Here is an 8366-nt window from a genome sequence, read left to right as displayed (position 1 = left end):
GGTCGCAGATTCGATTCCTGCATCGGGCATGGATGTGTGTGATGTCCTTAGGTTAGTTCGGTTTAAGTAGTTCTAAGTTATAGGGGACTGATGACCTCAGAAGTTAAGTCCCATAGTGCTCAGAGCCATCTCAACCAAACCAGTGTAGTTTGAAGAGCATTTTCGTCTAGAAATGAATCGCCTTGACGGTTGATCGATCAAGAGCGGGAAAGGTAAAAGGTTACGAGTAACCTATCACAGGGACAAGTGCCTGAGAGATGACTTCCCTGTCAATACAAGTGCCTGAGAGATGATTTCCCTATCAATCCCCTGAATAGATTTGTTTCTAAAAATCAACAGAATGCGTTACCATGCAGTAGCACACATGATGTAATTTCGTCGTTCGATTTTCTTACACCGCGACCGAAAGGTGTCTCCATGGGCAACAAATTCCAGATATGATGAACAAACCCTTGGGGAAGAATTCGTAGTGCAAAACACTCTTTTGGAGCTATCAGATGGAAAATATTGTGTTTACACTACTCTTTGCTCGAGTTTACGTCTTTTGGTGGGGCTCAGCCTTTCATTTGTTCTTAGGAAGTTAACGATAAAGGCATCATAACTCGTCACCAGTAACAGTATTGCGTAGGAACGCTCAAAGAGCGACCTGATGATGTTCAAGCAAAACTGCAGTAACAGTCACTCTGTTGATTTTTTGTCGTTTTGAATTAGTGCATGCAGTACACCTTCTGTTCCTTGTCTGTTGAATGTAAAAGTCGCATCATGGTTAAAGGTAATCCATCACTTATATCAGTAGTCGAGACTTCCTTAATGTGGAAAATCATTCATGCCAGAACGATCTTTGTTGAAACAAGAATATCTTTTTCTGGCGTATTTTTCCCAAAAGCACTCACTCCACACACAGTTCAAATCTTTCGAGCTGCCCCCTCTGTATTCACCCCTCTATTATACCAAAAGTAAATATTGTGCTGCAGATGTTACACCGTTTTCCACTTGCGACCTAATTTTACAACGCTTAACGGTAGTTCATGATTTTCTAGTATGCAAAATCCAATGCTTAACTGCAAGATGATAACTACAACTTCAAATTCGAAAATGGCATTAATACATACATTGACAGCGTCGCGCCGCTTTCACCTGGGTGGCACCCGATTTCAGGCGGCGGGTGGCGTCTGGCCGGTGACCGGTAGCCGCTGCAGCGCGAGGAAATCTCAAGCGTAAGCTGTTGTGATCGAGACGCAGCTACGAGCTGTCCTGCGGAATTGTTTCTCGAAGTATTAGTTATTACTGGTGGGTAGAATGTGAAGCCAATTATCTTCGATGTTCAATCAGACTCATAACTTTAGACGAGAGTTAAAAAGTGACAAAAAAAGAAACTGGTGAACGCGAACACGCGACTCTTAAGTTTAGTATTTGCGATGATTACCACTTTTTTCAATAGCGAACGAAAGCAACTTGCACCTGGTAGGCAAGCACTTTACGCTTTTTTTTTTTTCGTGCAACAGGAAGGCAGGGTAAACAAACAATCTTTATTCGTACAGTTGTGGTGTCCAAGGGATAAGTAAAGTATCGAGACAGCAATAACAATTGGTAAAATATAAAATCAACATACACGCCGCCTTTTTTTTTTTTACATGAATAAAGTAAATGACAGTCCTAGTTACGGGCGGGAGTGAAAACGAAGTTATCATCTGCAACACAATTCCCGCAGCACGCGATGTCGCATCATGAATTTGGCATCCAGCCATATAATCTTCACTATTATTTTTTATATCACGTTGACATAATCCAGTCATAACTGGCGCCAGTAGGTGGTGGCCAGCTGTCTTCTCAGTGTGCAATATACCAATATATTTGAACCGTGCAGTACTGTCTCCAGTCGTTCTGCTGCAGGAGTTTCTCATTTCTGGGTCACCCCAGCCGGCGGGCGGGTTGTGAAAAACACTTCCCAAAAGCCGGCCAAAGTGGCCGAGCGGTTCTAAGCGCTACAGTCTGGATCCTGCCTCGGGCATGGATGTGTGTGATGTCCTTAGGTTAGTTAGGTTTAAGTAGTTCTGAGTTCTAGGGGACTGATGACCTCAGAAGTTAGGTCCCATAGTTCTGAGAGCCGTTTGAGCCATTTGAACTTCCTAAAAGATTGGAAAAGTAAGTTCTTGTAAATACATCCAATAATCCATCACGGACTTAATATCGTACGATCCAATTGACAGCATACGTCTTTTGTTTGGGACAAAAAGTCTTGACCGGTATAAAAAGTACATCTGACGTCATTGCTCTGTAGTTAGTGCGCCGAAGGAAGGCCAGTATTCGAAGCGTCAGCATCCAGAGTCCCCCGCTGCGCCACACACTAAACCATGTTCTTCCGTTGTTAACAGTCCACAGTTTGTGCAAAGAGGAGAATCGACCATATGAATTGTATGTAATCGACTCTTGGTCACAAGTTTACTGTTTATAAGAATATACCACATCGATTTCGCTGCTGTTGACAGTAATGGAGTATGGACTGCACACCAAATTTGCTTCCAAGTTCTCGTTGGGTATTTGAATTCCATTTTGTTGCGGCAATGGTGAACCATCAAGCACCGACAGATATCCCGAGTCGTTGGTATTCTCGTCGGAGGTACTTTCAGACGAGACGAACATAATCAACAAGAAATGAGGCAATGTGTACAAGAGAAGGCGAAATGTTGCCCACCGCTATCGGGGATTCGTACGAAGGCGGAACAAGTACATCAGAGCTGATGTTATGGTGTGCTTTCGTTGTTGCCTATTTCGTATCATCGCTCGCATGTAAAGCGCCAAAGCTTTGTTTGGCACGTTTGTGAGGTTGAGGCTACTGTTCCGGATCTGTAGGGTTAACGTGTCATATTTGATCTTCAATAACATCCCAGTACTAACGTAATAACTAAAGGCAGCCAGAAGGCGGTCTGCAATACCCTTCGGTATTGGTAGGATCTGCGATAAATGGGGCAGTATTCACGCTAGGCGAACGTTGGTGTATGCCAACCGTTGGATCATGTCAAAGGCTCTCAGTGAGTTGTTACGTATCGTCAAACGAACATTCTGCAGAAGCCGCAGAGAACTCGCCGCCGCCGACCGCCGTGGTGAACGGGTAAATGTGATTCCCGGACATCTCAGCGATTTCACCGTCTGAAACGGTCCCGGTACGTCTTCAAGGCCTCGTCCAATGTGCATAATTTTGGATTTCGTCATGTTAACGACACTGCCTGCCGCTGTCCCGTAAGAGTCTAGATGTTCGACAGCCTGACGAACTTCATGTCCTGATCTGACAAGAATGATCAGGTCGTCCGCATATGCGCGACAAACGAGAGTTCTCATTAAGCGCTATCCCAGTAAGCGAGTGCCTCATAACACACATTAGCGACTAGAGTGCTATCGCAAACAGCACCATGGAGAGTGGGCACCCTTGTCGAACTGAGCTGTTAATGGGAATCGAGCCCGCTTCCATACCGTTTACAATCACCTTCGATATAGCCCCTCGTATTAGCCTCATAACGATGGAGGCGAAAACAGGTGGAACCGCCATGCGGCTCATGACTGACGCCAAGAAGTCATGGTTTATCCTGTCGGACGTACAATCGAAGTCCACAGATATCATCGCTGCTCGTATTCTACACGTTTCCGCAAGGGCGATAACGTCACGGTACTCAAAGCCGCGGAGAAGTTGCTTCGCACCCTCAGGCAAGCCTGATCAGGGGATATTGTCCTGGATATCGCCAGTTTGAGACGAGACGCTGTTAGTAGTGCAAATATTTTATAGTCGGTGTTTAGCAAAGTGAGAGGCCGATATTGATTAACCCTGAGAAGAAAGCCCGTCACAAAATCCGACGGTAGGCGCGTGTCAGGACGCATCGTCTCATTGTACATCGACATCCATGTGGCATCATCACGTCCACGAATTCTCGACAAAACTCTAACGTAATCCCATCTGACCCTGGTTATTTATGGGCCGCTCCTTTTTTGAGTGCCACCTTTATATCATCTTCTGTGAGTGGCTCCGTAAGTGCTGCCTTATCTGTCTCTGTCAATGTCGTTTGCAGATATTGTAATATGTCTTCCCCCACACAAAGGTCCGTCGGTGTTCCGGAATATAGGTGGCGGAAATGCTCTAAAAATTCATTTTCAATCTCATGTTGTGTTGTCAGTTGACTAGATAACCGTGGAGCACTGTGACCTATGCCCGGCGGGCCGGCCGCGGTGGTCTAGCGGTTCTGGCGCTGCAGTCCGGAACCGCGGGACTGCTACGGTCGCAGGTTCGAATCCTGCCTCGGGCATGGGTGTGTGTGATGTCCTTAGGTTAGTTAGGTTTAAGTAGTTCTAAGTTCTAGGGGACTTATGACCTAAGATGTTGAGTCCCATAGTGCTCAGAGCCATTTGAACCTATGCCCGGCGGTAACGTTTATGTTCCCGCGACACATGGTGCAGCGAAGTATGCTCCCCAGTGGTTGTGTCGAGACATCTTGTCCGTATTGGGATGTCGTGTGATCGAGAGGATTTGTGCCTTGGCACGATGAACTTTTGCTTGATGTTCTGCTGACGGCACCTGGAATGACAGCTCACGAAGCATGGTGTAATAATAATCAAGGGTGTCTCTTTGCCATCTCGTCTTATCCCGACCATACTGTATTAAAGCTCTTCTTATTGCTGGCTTAGTACACTCGAGCCACCATTGAAGCACGGAGGCATATGTTGGTAGACGGCGTTGACATGTGGCCCATACCTTCGCGACCCTCCGAAGACATACGGGGTCCGCCAGAAGTGACGAATTGAGCTTCCATGTCCCGCGGCTTCTCCGTACACTTTGACGAGGGATACAAATGTAAGCCAGATGATCTGTAAATGCCGCACGCCATCGTTCCGCGTCGACCACCTTATCCTGTAGGCCAACCGAAATATATATTTGATCACGTCTGTCGCCGAGTGACTGGTAAAAAAAGTATATCCCTCACGGTTGCTATGAATCTTGTCCAGGTGTCGAATAATTCCAGGTGCCAGCATAGCACTTCCAGTTCACGACAGGTATTGTAATGTGGAGACTGGGCCGGCCGGAGTGGCCGTGCGGTTCTAGGCGCTACAGTCTGGAGCCGAGCGACCGCTACGGGCATGGATGTGTGTGATGTCCTTAGGTTAGTTAGGTTTAATTAGTTCTAGGTGACTGATGACCTCAGAAGTTAAGTCGCATAGTGCTCCGAGCCATTTGAACCATTTGTGGAGTCTGGTCTTTTTGGGCTAAAACACAATTGAAGTCACCACCTATAATGAAATGATCCAATCTGCCGGTAAATAAGGGCACAATCTCTTCTTAATAATATCTCGCACGCGCCCGACTGTTGTCTGTGCCGGAAGGGGCATAAACATTGAGAATACGAATTCTATTAACAGTTATCGCCATTTCTCGTGCCGAAGGCAGATAAGCCAGGTCGCGAACCGGAATCCCGTCCAGGACAAATATCGTCGTTTCACTGTCGTTGTTCGAGTGAGACGAGGTGTAGGAGATGTGTCCATGTACTTCCTGGAACTCAGGAATATAAATTTCCTGCACCATCAATATATCCACATCCGACGCGTATGTCATGTCCCTAAACAATTGCTGTTTCACGGGTGACCTAATGGTATTTACGTTCACTGTCCTTCTTCTGTATGCCTGGGTTCGAGTAGCTGTCATCTTCGCATGATGCTAAAATGTCGCAATTTCACCGTATCAACAATAGTCCCTTTGCACATATGCAGTGGGTCGCCCGACTGACGTCACCCTGCAGCATTAGGTTTCTTGAGATGTGGACGGATGCTAGTCCCGACCAAAGGAAGGGTCCGCATCGGTGATTTCTTCGTCCTGCGCATCCCAGTTGATATTATTGGGGTGCTCCAAACTGCACTGTGCGGCACTGATGTGTGGCATCTGCGGATCTTTCGCAGCTTTAGACTCCGCCGCAGAATGGGCGTCGGGCCCCTGAGCATCAGCGGATGTGTCATCTGAACGACATGGCATCTTTTCACTGTCCGAATTCATATGGTCAGGGACATCCGAAGCTTGTGGTTCCAAGTCAGACAGGTCCATATGTTAGACTCATCAGGGCTTCCAAGAAGAGAAGGGAGCGTCTCCGCATAGTTGGTGTTTCTTACAGCGCTTCTGCGAGCGTTGTTTGCGGGCCCTAACCTCGGCCTCTGTTGTTGGCAAATCCTGTATCTCCTGCTGCCTCGCCACCGCCACAACGCCCTGGGGCCGTTCCACTTCAGCTTCCATGCCTTGCGTGATGCTGTTATCCTCTTTCTCCACCACCTGCAGTGTCTGGGATTGGAGGTTGGTCGGAGCCATGCCTTCTTCAGTGGGGGCCGAAGGCGCTTCAATCAATGGCGTCGTTGGTTTGATAGTACGCTCCGACCTTGGCGTCACCTCCCCGCGAAGTGCCGTCACGTAAGTCAGCGGCAGTAACGTTGGTGTAGCCGGATTCTGGAAGTGTACACTGGGGAGCTGCACGAGTCTCCTCGGCATACACGCAGATCGAAGATGTCCTTCACCACCACACCCGGAGCATGTCAGGGGCTGTCCATCATAGATGACATAGCTCTACAGCCGCCGATGTTTATGTACAATGGCACATGTTTCGTAAGGGCAATTCGCACCTGTCGGACACCATTCAGCACTGGATACGTGCTAAAACATGCCAAGTGAACGACTCAGACTTAGTCTCTGTGGCGGCCGACTGGCGGTCAGTTTTTATGTCTAAGACTGTACATAGTAAAGCTAAATATTTTGCTCAACATCACAGGTCAAGCTGATTCTCGCTGTGCGGCGCATTACAAAGTAAATATTTTCAGCCGCCAGATGGTTAAAGTGAACGGCCTACATCGAGTATGATCTGCCGTATAATTTTAATGTGGAGCAGTTTCTCCTTTCATAAATATTATAATATTGCAGCCTCAACATTTGACATTATAAGACGCGTTTTATTACTAACAGTAAACGTTAGTGGGTATCAAGAATGTGTATCTTGAATCACATGGCACTACATTTACAATACGATCTTTTAAAAGTAATCAAACCTGCAACTGATACGTGTGCAGAGGAAAGATATGAATGCAATAGCCGGCCGCGGTGGTCTCGCGGTTCTAGGCGCTCAGTCCGGAGCCGCGTGACTGCTACGGTCGCAGGTTCGAATCCTGCCTCGGGCATGGATGTGTGTGATGTCCTTAGGTTAGTTAGGTTTAAGTAGTTTTAAGTTCTAGGGGACTGATGACCACAGATGTTAAGTCCCATAGTGCTCAAAGCTATTTGAATGCAATATTAATACTATAAACCATAACTAACAGATTACCTAAACAGAGGGAAAATGATCTTTATTTTCAGGCAGGGAGAAGAAAGAAACTCTTCACACGATATCCTAGATAGATAATCATATAAAAAACAACAGTGACAATAATAAAAATAATTAAATTAAACAGGATTGACAATAATAATACACGATGTGCCACGGTTGGAGGCTTAACATTCTTGTACAAAATTTATTTGTAGTAGAAATAATATTCTCATGTGAAATTTATATGCAGTAAAACAGTTAATAATACTTTATACAGAAAAATGTATATTATATGTGTACTTCTGGCCAGAAATTTGATGAAAACAAAACCAAAGCACCAACAGTTGCGTACGATGTACAATGAGAGGTGCATAATTACAAGAGTGGCAAATCACAACAGATCCCTTATGACAGGCACATCCACCACTATGTTTACATGCGAATAAAACAAATCCCGAAGCAAGTGTTACTGTATGGGAAAGCGATGCCAGCAGCATCACCGAAAACCTCTTCAGTTATCACGTTAAGAGTGGCTCAGCGTCAAAGTTATGCAAGAGCAAGAATCCAAGACCGCAAGCAAACAGTTCCAGTGTGCTAAAAAGCACATTGAAAACACTGCCGTATATGCCAGTACGCATATTGACCCAAGACCAGTGTTTCAGAAGTTACTACAACTTGACTTACGTCAGACCCCAACCATTGCTCTGTTCCAGATCGTTCGACGTGACACACAGCGCCGCGCGGGTTTAGCCGAGCGGTCTAGGGCGCTGCAGTCATGGACTGTGCTGCTGGTCCCGGCGGAGGTTCGAGTCCTCCCTCGGGGAGGGCTGTGTGTGTTCATTCTTAGGATAATTTAGGTTAAATAGTGAGTAAGCTTAGGGACTGATGACCTTAGAAGTTAAGACCCATAAGATTTCACAGACTTTTTTTTTTTACATACAGCAGAATTTAATGCCCTCCCAGACCAGAAATTATCATAAGTCAGATGGGCAGCTATGTGACGTCTAGCCCGTGCTGCTGAGCGCCATGTCTGTGACATGGTAGTAA

This window comes from Schistocerca serialis, chromosome 1 (genome assembly GCF_023864345.2).
Source record: "Schistocerca serialis cubense isolate TAMUIC-IGC-003099 chromosome 1, iqSchSeri2.2, whole genome shotgun sequence".
Lineage (NCBI taxonomy): Eukaryota > Metazoa > Arthropoda > Insecta > Orthoptera > Acrididae > Schistocerca > Schistocerca serialis.
Note: the sequence above shows the minus strand (reverse complement) of the source record.